The sequence below is a fragment of the Sapajus apella genome, unplaced genomic scaffold, assembly GCF_009761245.1.
Source record: "Sapajus apella isolate SASKATOON/1434 unplaced genomic scaffold, GSC_monkey_1.0 scaffold1, whole genome shotgun sequence".
In the NCBI taxonomy this organism is placed as follows: domain Eukaryota; kingdom Metazoa; phylum Chordata; class Mammalia; order Primates; family Cebidae; genus Sapajus; species Sapajus apella.
This window is the reverse complement of record NW_022436941.1, coordinates 4,285,486-4,312,771: the sequence shown is the minus strand read 5'-3', so window position 1 is coordinate 4,312,771 and position 27,286 is coordinate 4,285,486. Positions and strand designations below refer to the sequence as shown.

General features: G+C 37.2%; 1 protein-coding gene across 4 annotated transcripts in view; it reads left to right on the top strand.

Moving 5' to 3' along the window:
• PRELID2 (PRELI domain containing 2) overlaps window positions 1–27,286 on the top strand; it is a 299,465-nt gene that overhangs the window by 102,470 nt on the left and 169,709 nt on the right. The window contains exon 8 of one of the 4 annotated variants that reach the window (XM_032243932.1): window positions 1,756–1,780. The exons of the other annotated variants lie outside the window; for them this stretch is intronic. The gene's annotated coding sequence lies outside the window, so the exon portion shown is untranslated. Of the gene's footprint in view, window positions 1–1,755; window positions 1,781–27,286 lie in introns of those variants that run through there. 4 annotated transcript variants of the gene reach the window in all.

Below are 27,286 nucleotides of genomic sequence, written 5' to 3'. Positions count from 1 at the left end.
TCAGGGATTCTTCCTGGTTTATTGGTCAGGGTTGCTGGCCTGATGCAGACCCCAGCATCAAGACTGCATGTAGCTCCCAAGGTGATACTGAAGCCATGGACTGTGATTCTTACCAGAGTCAGAAGTCATGGTGTTCTCTTATCAGTAGTAACCCTTAGGAAGCTTACTCTAGAAGGAAGTTTGAGGCAAAAGATCTCTTCTTTCTTGTGTTTTACCTCAAGTCCTTCAGAAAAATACAATTCACTGTCCTAGAAAAAAGTGCTCCAGTGCCTCTTTAATGCTAATAGAAGAAAAGAGATTCTAAAAATACTCCTCCGTGCACAGCCCATTTTGTTATGATCAAAAGTTTAAGTTGCATTTGTTGGAACAAAATCCCATGCAGAAAAAGGATCCCATAGTAACTCCAGACCCTTGATGGTCTTTAAGGGTTAACCTGATTAAATGCACTGCCGGACCTTAAGATGTAGCCATGGACTGCATGCTGTGCAAGAGGCAACAGAAAGAAAACAGCAGCCACTATCCTGTTAAATTAAACTCCATGGAGCTATTCTCCAGCATTCTCAGAGAAGGTTAGAGCCATTTCGTGCCTGCCATCTGTTAGGCTGCTGATGGAATCATTACTTTTTTGTACTGGTGCCAGGTTAAACTTTTAGATCCTATGACAAAGGAGAAAATGTTAACTTGTCCAATTGCATGTTTTTGTTTTCCCATTGTGAGTTGAGGTGTCTCCCTACATTTAAAAACTCATCAATTGTTCAAACTTTAAAATTACCACGCTGCCAATTTCTTTGGTGGTTTGTAGGGAAATTATTTTCTGGACCGAAACCCCTTCTTTCACTTGTGTTTGTTTAAGAATGTAGTCATTAGTCTTGTGAAAACCAAGGTCATTCTTGTCAATTGGTGGGAACAACCTCCAAAAAACCCCAAAAAACCAACTCCCTGGGTCCCAGGACAGGAGACTTACAAAAAACAGGCAGAAAGAGTTGAGTGAATCACCCCAAAATGTAATTATTGTAAATGAAGACAGGTTGTGGGGTGAGGAGCGGGAGAAAGAAATGGAGAACCCTACCAAGTTTATAGTTGTCACTGATTAGATAAGGGTGGCTGAGGAAAACCTCTATTGTCTGATGTTTTCTTTCACAAATGACAGTTTAGAGAATTGGAGGATATAGCATGGAGGTCTATAGTGTTCAATTTGACCCTAACCCAACACGCAACATATCTTTAGGTACAGCAGAAATAAGTTTAACAAAGCTTTTCTGCTACTTTCTTGGTGATTGGACATAAAGCCCTTTAAAAACTTGGAGTCGCATTGGTGGCCGTTGATGACCACAATTTTAAATTATGGTTTCAGATTGCATTAAATAGTATGCATCAGATTACAACTGGAGCTATTCCAGTGTGGAAAGTAGTCTTTCTGTATGTGTGAACTCAGAAGTGAGCATTGTAACTTGTTTCTTTAGGTGTTAATTGTTCTGTCAAGTGTTATGAGAACCATTTCTTCTTGGAAAAATAAATGCTAACAATGTTTTTTGAACCTTATTAAAGGAAAGGGTTTTGTAGAGAAGAATTGGGGAAGAGCGAGGAGTCAGTCAGACATTTAGTTTTCTGCTGATCTGCCTCTAAACCTCTTTTTGGGGGGTATTGTCCACAATTCTCAAAACAGGGTATTTGTTCTCTTGGAGATCTACAGTCATCTCTGTAAGGGGTGTGTGGAGTTACAAGATAGACTGACAAAAACTTGTCTTTTTTGAGATGGAGTTTCACTTTTGTCACACAGGCTGGAGTGCATTGGCACTATCTTGGTTCACTGCAATCTCTGCTTCCCAGGTTGAAGCAACTCTCTTGTCTCAGCCTTGTGAGTAGCTGGGACTACAGGTGTGCACCACCATGCCTGGCTAGTTTTTGTATTTTTAGTAGAGAAGGGGTTTCATCATATTGGCCAGGCTGGTTTTGAACCCCTGACCTCAGGTGATCCACCCGCCTCGGCCTCCCAAAGTGCTGGGATTACAGGCATGAGCCACCACGCCCTGTCCAAAACTCTTCTTTTGGGACATTAATTTTTCTCAAAGTTTGTGGAAAAGTGATATTTTTATATTAAAGAACTTTGTGGAAAGTAAAATTGGAATAGATTCTTAATTTTTAAAACATAAGACTTAAATTGTGTTTGGGGCACTGGAAATTCTTGGAATGCTGCCTAACACACAGCAAGTGTTATAGTTGGTTGAACATAATGGAAACACCAAAGAATGGCAATTGCGTAAGGTTCAACCTAATGCAATTACTTGCAATCAGTGCATTGCCAAATGCTCCAGGGTCCTGTTTTGCTGGTAGGGATCTGGGGTCTCTTGGAAAAGTTGGAGAAGCCCTGATTGAGGCCACCCCCAATCACTGGAACTCCTAGAATTTCCATGTTCTGCAGAATCAGCCTGCGTTCTTGCAGCATATGCAGGAAGCTTAGGTTAGCCTTGCCATCAGTGGCATCATGGGTTATTTTGAATACTGAGCCAATATAAAGTTCTTAGTTATTAAAGCTCTTAGTTGAGAAAGAAGTCCTATATAAAAATATAATGAGCATTTGTTGAACATAAAATTATAGACAATTTTCCCTGTAATGTGTGTGTTTGGGCAATGCTGTTTCCTCTTTTGTCAACATAATGTTTGTAACATACCAGTTTTTCCTAAATGGAGCCAGTTGAGATATACCTATATACTGCAACATCTCTAACCAGTCAGTCTACGTGTTTAATCCAGGGTGCTTGTTAAAATCAAGGGAATTCATATAATTAGTCTTGAAGGGGTAAAGTAACAAACACAATGGAAAAAATTAATGAAGCTGTGTTGTGATTTTTTGATTCTTGTAATTATATTGGTGCAGCTGGTTCTGCTTTAGTGAGGCTCTTAATCATTTCCAATAACAAACCTCTTTTCTGGTTTATTGTCTCAGATATATTTTAACTGTTATCTGGATGGGACTTGTATGGCAGTTGCCAGCAGGAATAACATTTTTTTTGAAATTTATAAAATGCATGTATTTCTCTGAAGAATGGCAAATATGATAGTATCCTAACTTCTCTGTTAAAATAGTATATCCTGGTCAGATTTGAATGTCCTGTTGTAAAAGTGAAATTGAAAGATTAGGTAATAGATTAAGATTAAAATGAAATCTTAGCATCTGATTTGATTCAAATATTTTTTGTGCAATGGCCACAAACCAAACTCTGTAAAGTTTAGAGATTGTATAATGTGGTGGGTGAGAGTAAGGGCTTGGGAGCCAGGAGCTAAACTGGAATTCTGGCATTGCTGTATACTAGCTGTGTTATTTAAGCTCTTTGGGTTCATTTTCCTCATATGTGAGGAAGTAATAATAGTGCCTACTTTATGGGGTTGTTGAAAGGATTAAATGAGTTGAGACATGTGAAAACAATTGGCGCAGTTCCTGGCACATAGTTAAATACTCAGCAATCTCTCGAAGAGATTGCAGAGTTGGTATAAATTCTAAAATGTTTAGTAGAATTCTCCAGTGACACCATCTTGGCTTGGAGATTTCTGTTTGGGGGAGATTTTAAATTACAAATTTAATTTTCTTTTTCTTTTTTAAAATTTTACTTTAAGTTCTGGGATACTTGTACAGAATGCGCAGGTTTGTTACATAAGTATATATGTGCCACGGTGGTTTGCTGTACCCATCAACCCATCCTCTAAGGTCCCTCTCCTTTCCCCCAACTCCATAACAGGCCCTGGTGTATGATGTTCCCCTCCCTGTGTCCCTGTGTTCTCATTGTTCAACTCCCACTTGTGAGTGAGAACATGTAGTGTTTGGTTTTCTGTTCGTTTGTTAGTTTGCTGAGAACGATGGCTTCCAGCTGCAACCATGTCCCTGCAAATGACAAGATCTCATTCCTTTTTATGGCTGTGTAGTATTCCACAGTTTACGTGTACCATATTTTCTTTATCTAGCCTATCATTGATAGGCATTTGGGTTGGTTCCATGACTTTGTTATTGAAAATAGCGCTGCAATAAACATACGTGTGCATGTGTCTTTACAGTAGAATGATTTATATTCCTTTGGGGACATACTCAGTAATGGGATTGCTGGGTCAATGGTATTTCTGGTTCCAGATCCTTGAGAAATTGCCATACTGATTCCACAATGGTTGAACTAATTTACATTACCACCAACAGTGTAAAAGTGTTCCTATTTCTCCACAGCCTTGCCAGCATCTGTTGTTTCTTGACTTTTTAATAATTGCCATTTGACTGGCATGAAATGGTATTGCATTGTGGTTTTGATTTGCGTTTCTCTAATGATCAATGATGATGAGCTTTTTTTCATATGTTCGTTTGCTGCATAAATATCTTCTTTTGAGGAGTATCTGTTCATATCCTTTGGCCACTTTTTGATGAGTTTTTTTTTTTTTTCTTGTAAGTTTGTTTAAGTTCCTTGTACATTGTAGATATTAGACCTCTGTCAGATGGGTAGGTTGCAAAAATGTTCTCTCATTTTGCAGGTTGCTTGTTCACTCTGGTGATAGTTTCTTTTGCTGTGCAGAAGCTCTTTATTTAATTAGATCCCACTTTTCAATTTTGGCTTTTGTTGCAATTGCTTTTGGTGTTTTCATTATGATATCTTTGCCCATGCCTATGTCTTGAATGGTATTGCCTAGATTTTCTTCTGGAGTTTTTATGGTTTGGGGTTTTACATTTAAGTCTTTAATTCATCTTGAGTTAATTTTTGTATAAGGTGTAAGGAAGGGGTTCAGTTTCTGTTTTCTGCATATGGGTAGCCAGTTTTCCCAGCACCATTTATTGAATAGGAGATCGTTTCCCCGCTGCTTGTTTTTGTCAGGTTTGTCGAAGGTCTGATGGTTGTAGATGTGTGGTGTTATTTCTGTGGTCTCTCTTCTGTTCCATTGGTCTATATATCTGTTTTGGTACCAGTGCCATGCTGTTTTGGTTATCGTAGCCTTGTAGTATAGTTTGAAGTCAAGTAGTGTGATGCCTCCAGCTTTTTTTTTTTTTTTTTTTTTTTAATTTTTATTAGGATTGTCTTGGCTATATGGAGTCTTCTTTGATTCCATATGAAATTTAAAGTAGTTTTTTTTTCTAATTCTGTGAAGAATGTCAATGGTAGTTTGATGAGAACAGCATTGAATCTGTAAATTACGCCTCCCTCTAGGGGCTCAGGCCCAGGGAGATCTGGGTTCTGTCCCTGAGCCTTTGTCTGGAGTTATTGGAGTTTCTGCAGGGAAGCCCTGCCCAATGGGGAAGGATGAGCCAGGGTCAGGCCTGAAGAAGCACTCTGGCCACAGTCTGCCACAGCTAGTATGTTGAGTTATGGGGCACACACCTTGGGACCAAGCCATCCAGCTTCCCTCGTTCCAGCAGGGGAAAAGCGTGACCTGGAGCTGTAGAGATGGATGCTGCCCTTCCCCAAACCAGGGAGCTTAGCATGTTAGGCAGTTGCGAGTCCCAGTGATGGCCACTGCTCTTCCCCCAAGGAACTCAAATGGCTTAGACAGCAGGTAGCTGCAGCTGTGGTGCTGGTTGCTCCTCTCCCTGGGAGTTAGGTAGCCTTGAGCAGATGCCAGCTGAGAGGTTAAGAATGTGAATAGTTCTGGAGTTGGGACGCTAGGCCTCTATAGCATGGGTTCACGGGTGGGATATTCCCATCCATGGGTTGCACAGTTCTGAGGAAAAAGCATAGTTTCCCCAGCTGGATAGCATACTCACTCACTGTCTCCCTTGGTTGGAGGGTTGGGGTTCCTCCACCATGTGTGGCTTTCAAGTGGGCCACTGCACCACACTGCTCTTCCTTGCTCTCCATGGATTGTGCTAGCCTCCTAATCAATTCTGATGAGAGAACTTGGATATCTTGGTTGCCAGTGAAGGATTCACATGCTTATTGTGGTTCCTTCCTTCCTTCCTTCCCTCCCTCTCTCCCTCCCTCCCTCCCTTCCTTCCTTCCTGGCAGAATTTCATTCTTGTTGCCCATGCTGGAGTTCAATGGGCACTCCAGTGATCTCTGTTCACTGCAGCCCTGCAATGGGCATTCCAGTGATTTCGGCTCACTGCAGCCTCTGCCTCCTGAGCTCAAGCAATTCTCCTGCCTCAGCCTCCCACATAGCTGGAATTACCCGCGCGTGCCCCCATGCCTGGCTAATTTTTTGTATTCTTAGTAGAGATGAGGTTTCACCATGTCGGCCAGGCTGGTCATGAACTCCTCACCTCAGGTGATCTGCCTGCCTCACCCTCCCAAAGTGCTGGTATTACAGGTGTGAACCTCCACACATGGCTATTATGTTTCTTTTTCATGGGAGCCTCTGATCACTGCTGTTTCTAGTTGGCCATTTTGACCCCGCCCCCTAATTTTCTTATTACTTGAAAGGGCTATTCAAATGTTCTATTTCATATTGGATAAGTTGTGGTAATTTGTATTTTTTGAGAAACTGGTCAATTTCATCTAAGTTGTCAAGTTTTGTTCATATAGTACTTCCTTATTATCCTTTTGGTATCTGCCTAGTTTTTAGTGATCTACCGTTTTATTCCTGATACTGGTAATCTGTATCTTCTGTCGTTGTTCTTTGTCAGTCTCACTAGAAGTTTAGTTTTGTTGATCTTTTCAAAGAAGCAGTTCTTAGTTTTATTTTCTGTATGACTTTTCTGCTATATCTCATTGGTTTCTGCTCTTTATTGTTTTGTCTTCTGCTTGCTTTGGCTTATTTTTCTCTTCTTTTTCTAGATCTTGACATGGGAACTTAGGTTATTGTTTTGAGACTTTTTTCTTTTATAATATATGCATATAGTGCTATAAATTCTCCTTCTAATTGCTTTTAATTCTGTCCCACACGTTATTATATGGTATATTTTCTTTTTAATATAGTTCATTTTTTTGGTATCCCTTGAGACTTCTTTGACTCCTAGATTATTGAGAGGTGTGTTGTTTAATTTCCAAGTGTTTGGAGATTTCCCAGCTGTCTTTCTGTTATTGATTTCTGGTTTGATTCTACTGAGTTAGAAATCACTCTGTATTATTTCAAGTCTTCAAAATTGATGAGCTTTGTTTTCTGGCTTAGGATGTAGCCAGAAAAAAATACACACACACACACACACACACACACACACACACACACACACACACACATTTTATGGGCACTTGAATGTTTATTCTGATGTTGTTGGGTAAAATGTTTTATAAATGCTAATTAAATTTTTTTAGATAGTGTTATTGCATGCTTCTGTATCCTAGCTGATGTTCTATCTAGTTGTTCTACTAATTGTTGAGAGAATGTTATTATAGTGGCAACCTATAATGATTTCTCTATTTCTCCTTTCAGTTCTATAAGCTTTTCCTGTACATGTTTTATAACTCTGCTGTTTGTTGCATACACATTGAGGATTGCTATATATATATTTTTTATAAATCCTCTTATTCTTATATAATGTCTCTCTCTATCCATAGTACTTTTCTTTGCACTAAATCTACTTTAACTGTATTAATATAGCCACTTCTGCTTCCCTTTTTATTCGTGTTTGCATAATACATATATTTAAATGTTTGTACTTTCAGCATGCCTGTATGATTATATTTGATTTGAGTTTCTTATTAATAGCATATGTTTGGTCATGGTTTTTAACCCACTCTTCCAATTTCTGACTTTTAATTGGTATATTTTGGCCATTTACATTTAATGTAATTATTGACATAGGGCTTATGTCTTTTATTTATTTTTCTATTTCTATATGTCTTTTTTGTTTCTTTGTTTTCTTTTCCTTTTTAAAATTTTCTATAGGTATTTGGATACATTTTGGAATTTGTTTGACTAATTTATATAGTGTTTTTGAGTAAATAGTTTTGTACAGGTTTTTAAAATTTTAGGTGGTAGGTCTAAATATTACATTATATATACATAACTTAAAAAAGTCTATTGATATAATCATTTTATCACTTCCAGTGAAATGTAGAAACCTTACCTCCCTTTCCATTACTACCCTGTCTTGTTTATAATCAATTATTTAAATATTTCTTGTACATTTAGCTAGGACTACATCAGAGGATGTTGTAATTTTTTTCTACAAGTGTTAAACATAATTTAGAAGACTCAAGAGGAGAAGGAAATTTTAATATATTTATTCATATTTTGCTTACCTTATTCTTTCTTGTTGATGTTTCAAAATTTCTTTCTTTCTTTCTTTTTTTTGTTTCTTTGTTTGAGACAGAGTCTCACACTGTTGCCCAGACTGCAGTGTAGTGGCAGGATCTCGGCTCACTACAACTTTGGCCTCTGAGGCTCATGTGATTCTCCTGCCTAAGCCTCCTGAGTAGCTGGGATTACAGGCACCTGCTACCATGCCCTGCTAATTTTTGTGTGTTTTTAGTAGAGACAGGGTTTCACCATGTTGGCCAGGCTGGTCTTGAAATCCTGACTTTGTGATAGACCTGACTTGGCCTTCCAAAGTGCTGGGATTATAGGCGTGAGCCACTGCGTCTGCCCCCTGAAAAATTTCTTATTTAAATTGTTGTTTTTCTGTTTGGAGAATCTACTTCAGCCATTCTTTAAGAGTAGTCTGCTGGTGACTAATTTTTTCGGTTTTTCATCATCTGAAAGTGTCTTGATTTCCCATTAACTCTTGAAGGATATTTTTACTGGTTATTAAGGATTCTGGGCTGACGATTCTTTCAGCACTTAAAAATGTTCCATTTCTTATAGCCTCCATGGTTTTTGATGAGAAATTCACTGTTTTTTCCTTATAGGAAAGGTGATGTTTCCATCTCACAGTTTTTTAAAGACTTTTTTCTTTTTCTTTACTTTTGCTGAAGTTTGACTATGATGTGTTTTGATATGCATTTCTTTGGGTTTGGCCTGTTTAGAATCACTCAGCTTCTTGAATCTGTAAATGTATGTGTTTTGCCAAATTCGGGAAGTTTTAAGCTATTGTTTCTTTGAGTATTCACTCGAAGAGCCTCACCCTTTTTCTCCTGTCCTGGAATATGTTGACATGTGTTAGATTTTTTGTGTTAGTCCCACAGATCTTGAAGTTATGTTTATTTTTTTCCTTCAGTTTATTTTCTCTCTGTTTAGGTTGAGTGATTTCTATTGTTATACCTTCCTGTTTTCCAATTCTTTCCTCTCCCCATTCTGATGTTGAGTCCATCTCTTGCATTTTTAAAAATTTCGCTTTTTTTCAGTTCTAAATATTCCTCTTGGCTCTTTATATCTTCTGTTTTTTTTTGCTCAGATTTTCTACTTCCATTTGTTTCAAGTGTGTTTGTAATTGCTTATCAAAGCATTTTTGTGATGGCTGCTTAAAAATGTTTGCCACATAATTCTAATATGTCTGTCATCTTAATGATGGCCTCCATTGCTTGCCTGTTTTCTTTCAGGTCGAAATCTTTCTGGTTCTTGATATGAGTCACATTTTTGTTGAAACTTGGATATTTTGGGTATTATCTTATGAATCTTATTTAAGTAGTCTGTTTTAGCTGGCTTGTTCTGACATTACCCAGCTGGGAAGGGAGGCAATGCCTTGTTATTGCCATGTGGAGATAAAGGTTCCCACTCAGTCTCTGTTGACGTCTGAAGGAGTGGGTTCTCTTTTTACCACTTGATGGGAGTGGGAGTTCTGGCTTCCCATTAGACTCCACTGATATCACCCTGGCAAGGGTAAGAGTGTCTTATTATTGCTCCCCATCTGGCCTCCACTCACAGTATGGGGTTGGGGAAAGCATTAACTCTTCACTAGGCTTTCCTTGGAACTACCTCAGTGGGGTGGGAAAGAGGTACTTTTTGTGCCAGATAGGGTGGAAGTCCAGGCTCCTCACAGGGTCTCCAGTGGGGTTCATTACCTCCTGGGGGCATGATACGTCCAACTCCCTACTAAGTCTTCTCTGACAACACCCTAGCAGAAGGATTAGCCCCCCGCCCTTTCCCCCATTACATCCTGGTGAGGGTGAAAGACTAGGCTCTCCACTCAACGCTTGCTAGTATGGGTTATGGTGAGTCAGTTTTTTAAAATGGTATCTAGCTGGGTACGGAGGTTATCTTCTAAACATTTTTGCCTTGTAAGACTGCTCCTTTCCTGGTGTTTTGCCTGGAGAGGGCATCCTTTTTAAAAAAATTATCTGTGCTTGTTGCTGTTTCCAGGTTGCCAGCTTTTCTAGTACCTGGCCTGGGGTATGTGAGGCAAAAAGAAAAACTCGGGGAAGTTAGAGCAGTGTTGTTCTTTGGGTCCCAAGCTTCCTTGCTTCCTCACTCCACATTTCACAGTCTTTTTATGTTTGTTTTATAAATAACATCTGGGGTTTTAGTTGTACCACCACTGAATTTTTATAAGTTCAAATCTTTGAGTGCCTTCCTCTATTTAAGTTCCACTTTTCCTTATTTCTCAGCCAAAGCATTGAGCCTGCACATGAGGCTGGGTCCCCCGTTTTGGTCCCCGCTAGCACCCTGTACCTCTCCTTGTAATCACTGTTCACAGCCTGTCTCCTCTGCTTACTTGTAAGCTCCTTGAGGGCAAGGATTGGTCTCATGTTGAATAAATGAGTGACACCTTCATTTGTAAAGTAAGGCAATTGAAATAGATGAAAGTCTCAGTCTCTCTTTCTTCTTTCCCTTCTCTCTTCCTTTTATCTCTTCCTCTCTCCCATGTATTCTTTCTCAATTCTCTTCTCTTTTTCTCAACCACCCTCTAAATAATTCCCCCCCAAATTGTTCCTGAAGTCTTCTCCTGCACTCTGACAGCATTAGATTTTATCATGAAATACAAAATTGAATTATCTGTTAAATGAATAAAGACATCTAATTATGGTTTTATCTTGTACTTATTTGAATACTAAGAATGTTTATTCATCTCGTCCACAATGATTGAGCATCTCCTATGTGCCAAACTCTCTGGGTTCACAAAACAAAGTCTGTTTTCCCATGAAGCTGATGAAGTGTTTTTCATCTATTTATTGATCATTTACATATTTTTTTGTGAATTACTCTTCACATCAGTTGCTCATCCACCTGCTGCCCTCTGCTCCTTTACAGGGCTTAACAAATATTTTGCTCAGAAGTATGGAAGATGAAAAATTTTAAAAATCATTTCCACTATTCAGTTAGCATGTATTCTGGCTCACCAGATAGATCATAGAGTCGAACAAACACCTCTTTCTCAAAGAACAAGACTGGGTAGTCTACTCATTATCACTAATTTTATATCATCTTAAGTAATTCAAATTTGAATTTTAATAGTCACTTGAGGCCAGTAGTCATTGTCTTAGAGCTGTGTGTTCTTGGGTAAGTTATTTACCCTCTGTGAGTCTTTGATTACTCATCATTCTGATGATGAGGAATAGATAAGACAAAATGACAAATAGAAAGAACTTGATGAGAACATTAAAGAAAACAAAGGCCAAAGGCTTGTGATTTTTGGCACTTTATTTTTATAACAAATGTGTGGTCCCACTGTATAGCAACAGTTAAATACTATACAATGCAAGTGGGAATTGAAGAGCTGTATTTAATGAAACCATTTTAACAAGAACCAGTTGCAGTGTTAGGTTTTAATTGCAAAGGAACCTGCCTAGACTTTAATTTGTCAACTTGTTTTATTTTAAAATGATGCTCAATTTGCATTTCCCAGATGTCAGAGGCAGGGATGAGAGGTCCCGGGTGACAAACCTTTAATATCAGCAAGGTTTTAAACAAAACCTGGCATTTCTCTGATAAACTAAAATTCTACTCACTTGAGAGAGAGAGCACGGGTTAAGATTGTTTTAGTCTCACCATGTGGTCCGTCATGCTAATCATTCATTTCACTTATTTCACTCGTAATTGCAATCCCTTACATCTGTAGAGAGTGCTTTAGCTGATTAAGCACTTCCACAGGTCTTATCTCATTTAATCCCTGAGGTAACCTTGTGAAGATGGTAGCAGGTGATTTCAGATGAAGGATCAAAGGCTCACAGTGGGTAAGTGACTTATCCAGGAACACACTGGTACCAAGTGGCTAAAGATGAATCACTGCATGGTCACATATTTATCACACCTTAAATATAATTGCATAGTAATGTTATGTAATGCTAAATACACCAAAGATAAATGTCTTCATACCGCCTTCTTTTTCTTTTTTTCTCCAGTCATGAAATATCTATATACCTCTTGATTTATGCTTCCTTATGACAAACTATGTTCTTTACACTACATCATGTCATTCTCACACAATCTTATTTTCTTTCTTTCTCTGAGGTGAAGTAAACTATGTTATGACTCACTTGATGTGTTTCTGAGTGTGTATAAAAACGCATTTTTGTAAAAGCCCTTTGTTAAACTGCCTCCCAGTTATCCAGTATGGCTATTCTATTTCTTGCTATGATCTTGACTACTACAGTGTTGGAGCTGAGATGAGTTAGACTAATTGTAGCTTTTTATCTGTGAAATGAAACATTTCAGGTAGCATCTGGGAAATAAACTCAGCTTCAGTAGAAGCCTGAAAAGCCTAAGCTTTCACATTAGTGGGTCATAGTTCATGTGTTCCCTAGTCAGTCTGCCATTTACTAACTATGTGATGAGACCAGTTATTTAATCACTCTGAAGTTAAGTTTCCTCATTGGTAAAATATAATTGATAATGGTATCTATTTATGGAGTCATCGTAAAAATGATTAGCATAGTCCCTGGCAGATAGTGGCTCAATAAATGTTAGCCATTAAAATAGATGCTCTTTTTCTGGATTAAGAGATTGACTGGCTGGATTAGTGAGGAATCTCATTTTTTTCATAAAACATGCTAATTAATGCCCACAGCTTCCCGAATAATCACTGCTAGTACACCTCACTTATTCATTGGTAGACTTTTGGTCTCAAAAGTTGAGTTATATGTTTCCCAAGGATAATTTACATTAATTCCAAAACCAGTTTATATTCGTTGCATTTATAATCATTTGATTTAATCACCCATTATATAAACTGGTGCACTAGTTTCCTATTGCTGCTTTAACGAAGCACCACAAACATAGTGGCTTAAAACAACAAAAATTTAACATCTTACTGAAGGTCTGGAGTCTGAAGTAGGCTTCACTGGACTAAAATCAAGGTGTTGAGCTGGGTGCAGTGGCTAATACTTGTGGTCTCAGCTACTGAGGAGGCTGAGGTGGGAGGATTGCCTCAGCCTAGGAGTTCAACACTGCGGTGAGCTATGATCATGTCACTGCACTCCAGCCTGGGTGAAAGAGTAAGACTCCATCTTTAAAAAAATTAAAAAAAAAATCAAGTTGTTGGCAGGGATACATTCTTCCAGAAGCTCTAAAGGAGATCTGTCCCCTTTTTTAACTTCAGGAAGCCACCTGCATTCCTTGGCTTGTGGCTGACCCCTACCTCCATCTTCAGTCCTTCCCCCGATAGCATCTTTAAATTACGCTCTGGATCTCCGTTTCTCCAGTAATTACAATGGGTCTGCTGGATAATCTAGCATAGTATCTTCATGTTAAGATTTCCAACTTCATCATAACTGCAAAAGTCCCTTTTGTCATGTAAGGTAACATGTTCACAAGTTCCAAGGATGAAGGCATGGGCATCTTTCAGGATCCACTATTCTCCTCACCCTAACTGGTGATGTTTGAGGGGAGAGAGAGGATGTTTTTATGAACCTTACTTTCCTGCTTTTGAAAAACTCATTGAGTTAGATGTGAGCTGGGTAAGTGTAAAATTTTGGGATGTTTGTGAAAATCTAGAAAGATTCTGTTCTCAGATTGCTTCAGAAATATGTTTATGTACTTGCTTCATCTGGAGAAACACATGATAAATCAGAAGGCACAATATGGTTTTGATTTATGGAAGGAAAATAATGCAGAGTAATATGAGTAATGTTTTTTAAAGCTTTTCCAGTTTAAGATAAAATTCTTCAATTAAGAATTAACCAGCCAACTGCCAATCTTAATTGTGCAGATTTTATATCATTGTATTTAACTAACTCGCACCCATTTTCATCCCTTTTGTTTTAGAGGCTAGAGAATAGATTGATTTTGGTGATTCTTCACATGTTAGTTGGAGTCTTGGATTCCACTGAGTTTTTTTTTTTAGATAAGTGATCCTCTCACCTCGGCCTCCCATGTAGTGAGTAGCTGGGACTGTAGGTTTACGCCGCCATGCACATTTTTTTTTTCTTTTTTTTAGTAGACACAGGGTCTGATTATGTTGCTCAGGCTGGTTTAAACTCCTGGGATCAACCAATCTTCCACTGAGAACTTGATGAAAGCTAAGACCGATATTGAAAAATGCCTATACAAACAATGTGTTCTTTTACTTTTAGTGCCTTGGTTAACAAAGAGTTGAGTTATTATTCTCTTCAATTCTTGGTCCACTGTCATTTTTAATCTATGCAAAACCATCCTTGTATTTTATTATATTATAATCTTCTCTTCCAACACCCATTTTCACTCCTGCCCCTAGACTATCCTCCTCATAGATACCCACTATTTTATTTAATACTTGTTCTTGGATAGTTATGTATTGTTGAAAGATAATTAGTATTGTTTTGCATACTTAACATTTCATCTATAATTTTGGTAATTATATGCATCTCTGAAGGTTATTTGTGGACACTAGAGGATCTATGGGTCTCAGGTCAAGAAACTTTGCCATAAATCTGAATTATGCAGTGCAGTGAATGTCAGACTCATGTGACTCTTTAAATTCAAATTTCAATTACCTAACATTATATCCAATTAAAATTTTGGTTTCTAGGTCTCACTAGCCATATTTCAAGTGCTCAGTAGTTGTATGTGTCTACTGGCACATTTGTGTAGGACACTGCAGATATAGAACGTGTCCATCAATATAGAAAGTTCTATTGGACAATACTGTGCTAGTGATCTATACAAACTCTTCCAGCTCTAGCACTAAGGATTATTTTTGGCTGGAAAACTTTTCTCTACCTGGTATGCCTTTGTACTTGTGTGGAGTAACTCATTTCTCAAAAGTGTGTTAGGGAGTCTCTGTTAAAGTAGATGGGAGACAGGCTCAGGACTTGAAAACTGTAGGCAATGGTTCTGGATTGAGCAAGGTAAAGGACTGCAAAATGTGCTCCTAATCAGTTGCTCTCTGGAGTGCATAATCCAGGAGATCACAAGTATAACCCCCCAAATTTAAATATAACACTTCAGATTTTGAACACCTATTTACTTATAGCTACCTTTAGTGATAGTGTTATTATTGTAATTGTTATAACCATCGTCACAGAATGTCCAGATTGGTATGCAGGTATAGCCCGTTACCAGGAGGAAAACAAACAAGGCGATACAAAGCAGCTTTTTATTTTCCTCACTGAACTATCCTTCAGTCTACATAAAGTCTACTTTAGGAGGTAATTCAGAGGCTTCTGCTATCTTTAATCTCCCTTTCTCCCTTCTACTCCTGAGGGTCCAGATTTACCCCTGGAATCGGGAACATGAAGTGCTCTATTCTGGTCCCTGCTGAGAGGGAAAGGTAGATCTTTATGGCCTGCGCCTCCTTTTATAGAAAGAGGTACAGGTATTTCAGAGTCATCATAATGGAGACACAACCTCTTTTTTTTTTTTTGCTAAATTTGATAACTTCTCATAGCATGATTTCAACAGTAGTAAGGGGCAGAAGGAACAATGGTTAGTGAGGAAGAGAAAAGTGACCTGCCATGTTGTAATTAGTCTCGTTTTACTAATGAAGACAGTGAGGCTAAAAATGGTTCAATGTCATGCTCCAGATTATTCAGGTAGTAAGTGTTTGGCTCCAAATCCAGTGCTCTTTCCCATGTCATACTCTCTAACAATTTGGAATGAAGAGTTCTACAGTGTTCAGACCATTTCGATGGGTGAATACCTCTCTCACACGTTGGACTCACTGGATTCCCTGTCAGTATGCATCTTAGTCATTCTGCATTTTAGGAATAGAGCAGGATTATGGCTGAGAATAGGAGCCAATATTAACATTTGCTTTGGTCTATATCGTGTGATCAGCAGATCAAAGAACAGATTCTTATGCTCAAAACTGAGTACATTCCAAAAACTCTGGGAATCCCCAAATTTATGGCAGATAATTTCCCCTATGAAATGCAAGTATATGCTATGAGCATTCATACACATGCAACAATGTAGAACACAAAGAAGAAAGAAACACAAAACGTGGCTGGCAGTTAAAAACAGGTTTTCTTTAGTTAACACCTGAGAGGCTTTCCCCGGCCGATTTCCATCAGGAGCACTTTGTTTTACAGACTAAGAATATATATTGGTTTTAGGGTGAGGGGGCTTATCAGAAGCTTGGAATGTTCCTGTTTGAGGGAGAAGTTTTTTGGTGGGGTTGGAATGTCTCTGGGAGGAGGGGGCTTATCTTGGGGCAAGCATCTTTCTGGCCAGAGAGGGGTTACCTGGAGACTGGCATCTTCCAGACCAGAAGTGGGTCATCTCAGGGCTAGGATGTCTCTGGTCAGGGAGGAGTTTGGAATGTTTCTGTTTGGAGATATTGTTTGTGGTTTATGGTCATGCTGACCTTAGCTGTTAGGCTGATGCCCTTTGGATTTAGGCAGTTTTGTTTATTAAGGTGAGCTTTAGAATGAGGGGCTTATCCTAGATGGCGATGCTCCTGCTCTGTCCGAACAAAGTTGCAATGTGATAAGATGCGATGTGAATGCTCAGTAGCTATCTAGGCTCACTCACAGGTAACAAACTTGCTTTTGTGCTTCTCGCAAGCAGCCTCATCCTCATTAGCATGGGTGATTCAAATTTATGCATCAGCAAAATTACACATGACTCCTTGTCATGAATCTTCATGCCATGCATGAATAGTCAAAATCTTCTTAGTTTGGCATTTTGAAGAGTGTGCTAGTCATTAGTGCTGCTTGTTAAATATTACTTGCTTTCTACATTATGGGCATGGGTTAGAATTACACTTGTCTTCCCTTCTTTGAAATTGGGCATGGCTATGAGAATCACTTTTCCAATGAAATGTTATAATTTACTTCCAGACAGAAGCTTCAAGAGCTGGTGTACAGTTTGTGTGGGCAGAGCAAGCTCCCACAGTTTGAGTGAAAGTTCTAAGTGTGAAAAGTTAATAGACGTGTTACAGAGGCTTGAGGTGGAAAGCTGTCGGTGTGAAAAGCTACAGCTGACGTCAGAACTGGGCTGAGGGAACGGATGCAGGGCAATTCCTGTTTAACCTACATAATTGTGTATCCATCATACTTTGCCTAATCCATCCTCCCAGAGATAGGCACCTTGGTGGACTCCAGCTTCCTGCTTCTGCTCCTAAATATAGTGTTCCAGTGAGCATATTTGTACATATTCACCTATCTGTCTATCTATCTATTCATCCATCTATTAATCATCTGCTTATCCATCCATTCATCTATCTTCAGGAATGAAATTGCTAATAGGTGTTGACCAAGGCAGACTTAATGTTCTCAGCTTGACTAAAATTTAGACTGATTTCTCTGTGACTATAGATTCCTGACCTCCCTTTACTTAGAGCATTTACTTTAGAAAATATGCAATTGTACATTCTTTCTATTTTTTTTTTTTGTTGTCGTTGTTGTTGTTGAAATAGTGTCTTGCTCTGTTACACAGGCTAGAGTACAGTGGCAGGATCAGTGTTTGCTGCAACCTCCATCTTGTAGGCTGAAGCAATCCTCCCACCTCAGCCTCTGGAGTAGCTGGAACTACTCTATGAAAATTTTTTTTTTTTTTTTTTTGTAGACGCAGTGTCTCACTATGTTGCCCTGTCTGGTCTCAAACTCCTGGGCTCAAGTGATTTCCTGCCTTGGCCTCCCAGAGTTCTGGAATTACAGGCATATGCCACTGCACCTAGCTGTAAATTCTTTCTGTTTAAATTCTTAATTCTAATTATTAAGTCCTTCCTTATAGAATATGTAAATGTCCTACAACCCAGAAATGTCTTGCTCAAGGACCTTGGAGCCATCCTTTTGAAATGTAATCCTTTAAGGCAATAGAACTCCATTTCTCAGTCTCTATGGGAGGGTAGAAGCCTATTCTTGAAAAGCCTACCCTTCAAAACTGACAGCAAACACATATGACCTAACCACACTGGCCACCCTCCCTACACTGATGTCCTTTAGTATTCTCTAGTACTTCTCTGTTAGCTCCTTCCAGCATTTAAGAATCTTATTGCCTTTTGTTTCAGTAGAGTTGAGTTCAGTCTCTCTCTGCTATTGCAATAGTCTTGAATAAAGTCTTTCTTGTCATATTAAACATATCCAGTGACTTTTTTTTTAAACATTAAACATATCCAGTGACTTTTTTTTTTTAAACAACAGACATATATTTAACTTAATGAAGTACTGAAGTAGTGCTCTTTTGTTATCTGGAATGACTGTAATGGTTTCTAGTCCCATATATACCTATTAGCAACATTTAAAGGTTTACATCCCTACATTTCTACCAACCCTAAAAATTATTCAGACTTCTAATGTTTGTGAGTTAGAGGTGAAGTGCTGTCTCATTGTTTTTTACATGTGAATTTCTCAAATTACCAATGATTCTGAATACCTTATTATGTTTGATAACTTTTGGAGTTTCCTCCTCTGTAAATTGGTTTTGTCCTTTATTTATTCTATTGGTATTGCTCTTTACTTGTTGCTTTGAATTCCTTTTACATACAGTCAACGACTTATGAATTTTAGAAATTTCAGGTACCTTACTTTGTTCATATTATTGTCAAACAGAAATCCACATTTAAAAAGTATTTGTTGGCTGGGAGTGGTGGTTCACTCCTATAATCATTGCACTTTGGGAGGCTGATGTGGGAGGATCATTTTGGCCCAGGAGTATGAGAACCAGCCTAAGCAACATAGAGAGACCTCATTTCTACAAAAAGTAAAAAAATTAGCCAGGCATCATGGTGTGCATCTGTGGTCTCAGCTACTCTGGAGGCTGAGGTGGGAGGATTGCTTGAGCCTGAAGGTCGAGGCTACAGAGAATCATGATTATGCCACTTCATTACAGCCTGAGTGACAAAGCAAGACCCTGTCACGTATATATGTAATATATCTATATATATCTATATCTATCTATATATATAGATATATATATATATACACACCACATTCACTTTTTATACTTTTAAAGAACTGTTTCCAAGTAAGTTATAGGCATTCATATATATATGACTGCCTATAAAATATATATATTTCTATAAAATATATGTATATATATATTTACTTCTAGTTATTTCAGTGTTTTCCCTAAAGACATGAACAAGGAATAATGAAAGTACAAGTATGGAATCAGGATGTTTAATATTGATTCAGCTTTATTATCTAATCCATTATCTATGTTCAACTTTTGCTAATCATCCTGATATTACAGCCATTTTTCCCTTCAATTCAGGATTTTATTTAAGTCTCTTTTGTTTCATTTTGTTATCTTAGCCCCTCAGGATTCTTTATTTTTCATGCCCTTAATGTTTTATTTTGTACATGGCTTCTAAACTTGGTTTTGTCTGATCTTTTTTTGTGATCATGATTTTTTTTGCAAAAATATTATAAAGATGATATTGTGGTCTCAGAGCATCATATCAAGGGGACCATGATACCAATTTATACCATTACTGAAGATGTTAACTTAGGTCCCTTTGTTAAGGTGAGTCTGCAATAATCATTTTTCCCTTTGTAATTAATTACTTTCACATAGACATGTTGGAAATATATGTATATTTGCATGTTGCATTTGTCACTTATCAATATATGCTGAACTCACTTCCTATTACCTCATAGAGCTATCCTTTATTCTTTATTACAAATGTATAGCATTCCACTGTATGTATGCGTCAGAATTTATTTGATCAATCTTTTATAGGTAGACATTTAGGTCACTTCCAATATTTTGCATTTATAAATGAGGCTGCTATGGATAACCTAATGCAAATGTCTTATATTAATGTTGGAGGTATGTAGTCAGGGTATGTTTCTAGTTTTGAGATTGCTGAGTTGTAAGAAATATGTACATACAATTTGTTAGAGGTTGCCAAGTTCCTCCAATGTAAGAGTTGTATCATTTACATTCCCACCAGCAATGAATGAGAGTGCCTTACAAGCATTGCCAACAGAATGTATTGCCAAACTTTTAAACTTTTTGCCAGTGTGATAGAAGAGAAATGATATCTCAGTGTACTTTTATTTGCGTTTCTCTTATTCTGAGTAAAATTGAAAGAGTTTCATATGATTATGGACCATTGTATACCTTTTTAATGAATTTTTGGCTTGTGCATTTAACTCATTGTTCTATTAAGGCTTAGTTATTTTCCCCTTTAAGTTTTGAAATATATTAAATATAAAAGCTTTTCATCTGTGATACACTTTGCGAACATTTCAAAATGGTCTCAATAACCCCCATTTCTATGTATTCACTCCTTTGTATATAGACCTCTCCACATTGAATAGTCCTGGTCTGTGTACCCAATAGAATATTTGGTACAAGTCTTGAACATATCTATAGTGTTTTTGTATAAAACAAAACTGGCTTCAGAATCATGGTGTTTGTGTGCTTATTTTATATTCATGAATTTCTTATATTTATGATACCTCTCATTCCTAGAATAAACCCTGCTTGGGTCATTATGTATTATTTTCCACAGTATGATGATGAATTCTATTTGCTAGTAAATATTTACAATTTTTGCACTAGTATTTATAAGCTATGTTAGTCTGTAATTTTATTTAAATTTTTTTGACATTCAAATTTAGGTCTCAATATTATGCTTGCTTCATAAAATGATTTTTGACAGTTTTCCTTCATTTTCTAGGTTTTGAAACAATTTTTGTAACATTGGGTCTATCTGGTTATTGATAGTTTGGTCAAATTTCCTTGTGAAACCATCTGTTCCTGGTGCTTTTTTGCTGGGATATAGCCTTGATACATTGTTTTTCCTATAAAAATTAGTTTAAGCTTTCTAAACTCTACTTGAATCAATTTTGGTAAACTGAATTTTTTTAAATAAATGAATAATTTGGGGCCGGGAGTGGTGGTCACACCTATAATCCCAGCACTTTGGGAGGCTGAGGCAGGTGGATCAACTTAGAATAGAAGTTCGATATCAGCTTGGCCAACATGGTGAAATGTCTGTCTACTAAAGATACAAAAATTAGCTGGGCATGGTAGTGCCATGCCTGTAGTCCCAACTACTCAGGAGGCTGAGACAGGAGAATTGCTTGAACCCGGGAGGCGGAGGCTGCAGTGAGCTGAGATTGTGCCACTGTACTCCAGCCTGGGTAACAGAGTGAGATTCCATCTCAAAAGAAAATTATTAATTTGATACTGGTTTCTACTAAAACTACAAAAATTAGCCAGGTGTGGTGGTGCACGCCTGTAATCCCAGCTACTCTGGAGACTGAGGCAGGAGAATCACTATATACTGGGAGGTGGAGGTTGCAGTGAGCTGAGATCGTGCCACTGCATTCCAGCCTGGGAGATAGAGGGAGACTCTGTATCAAAAAAAAAAAAAAAATCAAATTATTTCAGTTTTTAAATTTTGAAATATCATATGCCTTATTTTATTGTATTATAATCTGAGAGTGTTGTTGGTAATATTTCTTCTTCCTGCGGCTTACTAATATTCTTTTAACCTAATATTTGATCAATTTTTTAAATGCTCCATGTATGCTTAAGAGGAAAATGTATTTTCTTTTATTAGGGTTTAACGTTTGATAAATTTCTATAAGATCTGTCTTATTGAGAATGTTGTTTAGTAATTATTAATTTTTTGTCTATTTGACCTGGAGTAGGATACTAAGGTCTATTAATTAGCATGCTTCTGTATATTTCTACTTGCTTTTCCTATAGTTTCTGCTTTATGCAGATGGCTGCTCTGTAATTTAGTGCATAGGTATTCTTAAATGTATCTCTATTTTGAATTACAGATTTTTTTTTTTTTTTTTTTTTTTGGTTTTAAGAAGCAGAGAGTTTAATAGGCAAGAAGGAAGGAGAGGCAGAAGGAGCAGGCTTCCCCGTACAGATACAGAGGGAGGTGAAGCTCCAAAGCTGAAAGAGGAGGTTCTCTTGAATTACAGATTTTTATATACAGGCATTGATTGACTTACGACCTATGAAACTTACGACCATTCGACTTTACGACCACTATCACTAGCCACCACTGCTCCGCATCTGGCAGCGCAAACGTTGCCCAGCTGGGCGTACGACAGTGCGGACCAGCTTCTGGCAGCACTACCATCTCCACGTGCACCATTTCAACTGTTATCCCAGACTCGGTACAGCAATTTGTGTTTTGTGTCTTGGATATTTTTCATCAAACCCCTCCCAATAAACTTCTTATACATTTCGAAGCAATGGACCCAAACATCGAACGATTTGCAAGCATTGAATCGGATGGCGCACGATGTGTTTCATCCGTATCGTGAAATGTATGAAGAAAAAAAGAAACATACAATTCAGACAAACTCACCATGTTTATGAAAAAACCAACTCCGGTAACCCCAACTGCTGCCTCAGATGACGACATCAACGATCCCCAGCCAAGCACCAGCGGCCAATATGATGTTTCGTACGTGTTTATATATTTTGATATGTTTTGCAATTGGGAAAATGTTTCCTATGGTATTTTTTACACCTGTATTTTGTATTTTTGTATGCACCTGTATTTTGTAATTTTGTATGTTTTGCAAATATTAAACCAGTTGTACTGGTAATGCAGTGTTTTACATAAACCTGACGAATGTAAAAATAAGAAACAAAATGGTGTAGAGATGATACAAATGGCATAAAATGAACAAAGAAAATTATGATATATAACAATAATGAAAGAAAATTATGATAAAATATGACTTAAAGATATTTATAACATCATTTCACAGTACTGTACATATAGCCTACTCAACTTATGACCAAATCGTGTTACGACCGGTCTGTCGGAACCAATCATGGTCGTAAGTCGAGCGCTGGCTGCATATTTTATTATACTTTAGGTTCTGGGGTACATGTGAAGAACATGCAGGATTGTTGCATAGGTACATACGTGGCAATGTGGTTTGCTGCCACATCCCCCCGTCACCCATATCTGATATTTCTCCCCATGTTATCCCTCACCAACCTCCCCACCCCCTGCTGTCCCTCCCCTATTACCCCCCAACAGACCCCAATGTGTGATGCTCCCCTCCCTGTGTCCATGTGTTCTCATTGTTCAACACTCGCCTATGAGTGAGAATATGTAGTGTTTGATTTTCTGCTCTTGTGTCACTTTGTTGAGAATGATGGTTTCCAGATTCATCCATGTCCCCACAAAGGACACGAACTCATCGTTTTTTTATGGCTGCATAGTATTCCATGGTGTGTATGTGCCACATTTTGCTTGTCTAGTCTATCATTGATGGGCGTTTGGGTTGGTTCCAGGTCTTTGCTATTGTAAACAGTGTTGCAGTGAACATAAGTGTGCATGTGTCTTTACAATAGAACAATTTATAATCCTTGGATATATACCCCAGTAATGGGATTGCTGGGTCAAATGGAATTTCTATTTCTAGGTCCTTGAGGAATGGCCACACTGTCTTCCACAATGGTTGAACTAATTTACAGTCCCACCAACAGTGTAAAAGTGTTCCTATTTCTCTACATCCTCTCCAGCATCTGTTGTCTCCAGATTTTTTAATGATTGCGATTCTAATTGGCATGAGATGGTATCTCAATGTGTTTTTGATTTGCATTTCTCTAATGGCCAGTGATGATGAGCATTTTTTTTCATGTTTGTTGGCCTCATATATGTCTTCTTTTGAAAAGTGTCTGTTCATGTCCTTTGCCCACTTTTTGATGAGATTGTTTGTTTTTTTCTTATAAATGTGTTTTAGCTCTTTGTAGAGTCTGGATATTAGTCCTTTGTCAGATGGGTAGATTGCAAAAATTTTTCTCCCATTCTGTTGGTTGCTGGTTCACTCTAATGATTGTTTCTTTTGCTGTACAGAAGCTCTAGAGTTTAATTAGATACCATTTATCTGTTTTGGCTTTTGTTGCCAATGCTTTTGGTGTTTTAGTCATGAAGTCCTTGCCTATGCCTATGTCCTGAATGGTCTTGCCTAGGTGCTCTTCTAGGGTTTTTTTGGTGTTAGGTCTTATGTTTAAGTCTTTAATCCATCTGGAGTTAATTTTAGTGTAAGGTGTCAGGAAAGGGTTCAGTTTCCCTGTTAATGTTTTAATCTTATTTTTTTGTCTCATTTTTCTGCTTTTCTTCATTTCCTCTTATTACATGTTTATTTGCATATAATTTCATTTGGGCAATTTGTAATTTAATTTTTCATTTTTCTGAGATGATTTCTTTGTTTTTCAATCAACTCTTAATTTCTTTCTATTTTATGTTTATTTCTGTTCCTTAGATTTTGATTATCTGATTTATGGTGTTTTTCATATTCCTGCATGCTTGCTTGAAGATACTGGATTTAATCTGGAGTGTTGCACTATAGTTTCTTTTGCTTTGTAGCTGTTTTGTGGGGTGAAGGGGTAGGAATTTTATCATTTGAACATTTCAATTTTAAGTTTCCATTTTATCTTTCCAGTAGATTTGTATAGATGTAGATTCTTTTTCAGTCTTTTTTTTTTTGTGGATCAGGTTGGCAATCCAGGGAGATTATAAGCATTTAATTCAAGAGATCCCTCTTCTGCCTGTGTAATGAAGTGGAGTTTCTTCAGTGGCTATCAATCTACCATTAAGTATGAATATATGTATGCATGCACATATGTATGTATTCCCTCTCTCTCTTTCTCTCATAATGGGAAAGTTGCCATGTATCTCCCAATTTTTTTACTCCCTTTTGTCTTGTAGGATTCTGTTTCTTTTACATGCTTCTCTTCACCACCAAGACTCTGAAGTGTTTTTCTTTATACTGTCTTTTCCCCTGAACTGTTGTTCCCCTCTGAGACTGCCACCTTGAGTCCTGCACATCTTAAAGCCTGCAGTCTTCTTGTTACATTTTTTCATGATTAGTGTAGGCCTTCTCTTTCTCAGGGTGATTTTAATTTAAGCTTAGGCATAATACTCCCTTTTCTCTTTTTCCACAGCTTTCCTGGACTTCCCACATTCTCCACAAATGCTTGCAGTGGGAGCTAGTGTTCTCTATCTTCCAGTTATCCTGGAGGAATGGGTTTCCTGTGGTTTTATTTGTTCTTCTTGTTAATTTTCAAAGTTTGGAAATGTTGTAGAGTGATTCAGATTTAGATGGCCATCATTATCCTCAGGATACTCAGAAAGCAGAACTCTTAAAATTTGATGCAATCAAATCAATCATCTTCTTTTTCCCATATAGTGTATGTTTTTATTTCATTTCATTTATTTATAAAGTCTAAGACATTTTCTTCAGTTAACCTTATAATTTTACCTGTTATTTTCACATCTTACACTTACCAAGAGTGGCCCTTTTCATATAATATTATGGAGAAACCCAGTTCTATTTCCTCCATGTAATAAACATTTTTTACAATACCTTCTCTTAATGAAATCTTTTCTTAATTATTTGCATTTTGTCATATATGAAGTATTCAAACACACTAGTGTGTTTCTAGGCCATTTATTCTGTTCCATTCTTCTATTTGTTAATTTTTATGGTTTAATAAAAATATGTTAATATCTGGAAGCTCGCTTTTTAGTTTTTTGTTTTATGGTTTACTTAGCTAAGCATGGGTCTTCATTCTTTCATGTAAATTTTAGAGCAAATATGATAAATTTCTCAAAGGCATTCGAGTTGATATTTGACTGGAAATTTATACATTAGTGATGGGAAAATTTACATCTTTAAAAAATTATGGAAGCTCTTTCCATTTATTCTAATCATCTTTTACATTCTTTATTAGATTTTAGAATTGTTTTCTGGAGAGGTATTGAGTTTTGTCACTTGGGTTAATTCCTAGATATTTCATACTTTTGTTGCTTATTTTATTTTTTATTGTGTTTTCAAATTGGTTATTGCTGGTGTTGAGGAATACTATTGATTTTTGTAGGTTAATCATCTATCAGCAACATTGCTAAGCTCTTATTTTTTTCTAATAGCTTGTCTCTAGATTCTGTTGTTTTTCCTAAGTAGATGATCGTATATAATCTACAGATAATGCTTCTACTTGCTCACTGTTGCATTTTGAGCATTTTATTTTGCATTCTTGGGTGAAATAAAAATAAGAAAATATAGCAGTGTCAGATTTGTTCTTTTCTTCCCATGAACTTCAATTATCCTTCCCTTCACTGTACAGGGTAATTATTTAAGAGTTGACAGTAGCTATATATATTTTTAATGTAGTATAATGTCAAAACCCATTATGAATCCAGAAAAATCATTCTTTGTACTGTGGAGAAGAAAATACTCAGCCCTGAAGGACAAATGTACTAATGAGGAGAAACTCTATCCTGCAATCCATTCATTTATATTACATTTGTTGATAGTATTGATCTTAGTACTTTGGTAAGCTGACTAACAAAAATGAAATATTAGGGCCCATTTTCCTTACTCGATTTGAATTTTAAAAATTTTATTATTTTACATACTTGATTTGAATATTTAAAATTTTATTGTAATAATTTTTACTATCTATTATATTAATACAAGAAATAAAATTGTAATTATAAATTATTTAAATCATATGATTCAGATAACACAGAAATAGAAAGAACCTCTCTTTATTGTCTTCATATTTCCACCTCATCTTTCTCCTACCACTATCAACAATTTTCTGTGTATCCTTTTATCCCCTTTCTCAAATACATATGTATATGTAGTATAAGACTTTTTTCTTCAGTTACTTTAAAAACATATCATTTATTGAAATATAACTCACATACCATAAAATTCATCATTTTAAAGCATACAGCTGAGTGAGTTTTAGTATATGCACAAAGTTGAGCAACCAACCATAACTACTGTCTAATTTTCAGACATCTTTATCACCCTCAAAGAAAACTCATGCCTGTGAACAGTCACTCTCCATTTACCCCTCTCCCCAGCCTCTGGCAACCATTAATCTACTTTCTGTCACTAGGGACTTGTGGGCCAGACATTTCACAGAAATAGAATAAAATAATACGTGGCCTTCTTTAACATAGCTATGCATGACTTATTAAAATAAGCATTAATAGGATCATAATAAGCATATTTTCTGATTCTTTTCCCTTAATATTTTTTCCATATCTTCTTGTATAGTTTCACATAATTATTATTATTATTTTTTGAGATGGACTTTCACTCTTGTTGCGCAGGCTGGAGTGCAATGGTGCCATCTTGGCTCACCACAGCCTCTGCCTCTCGCGTGTGATTCCGCTGCCTCAGCCTTCCAA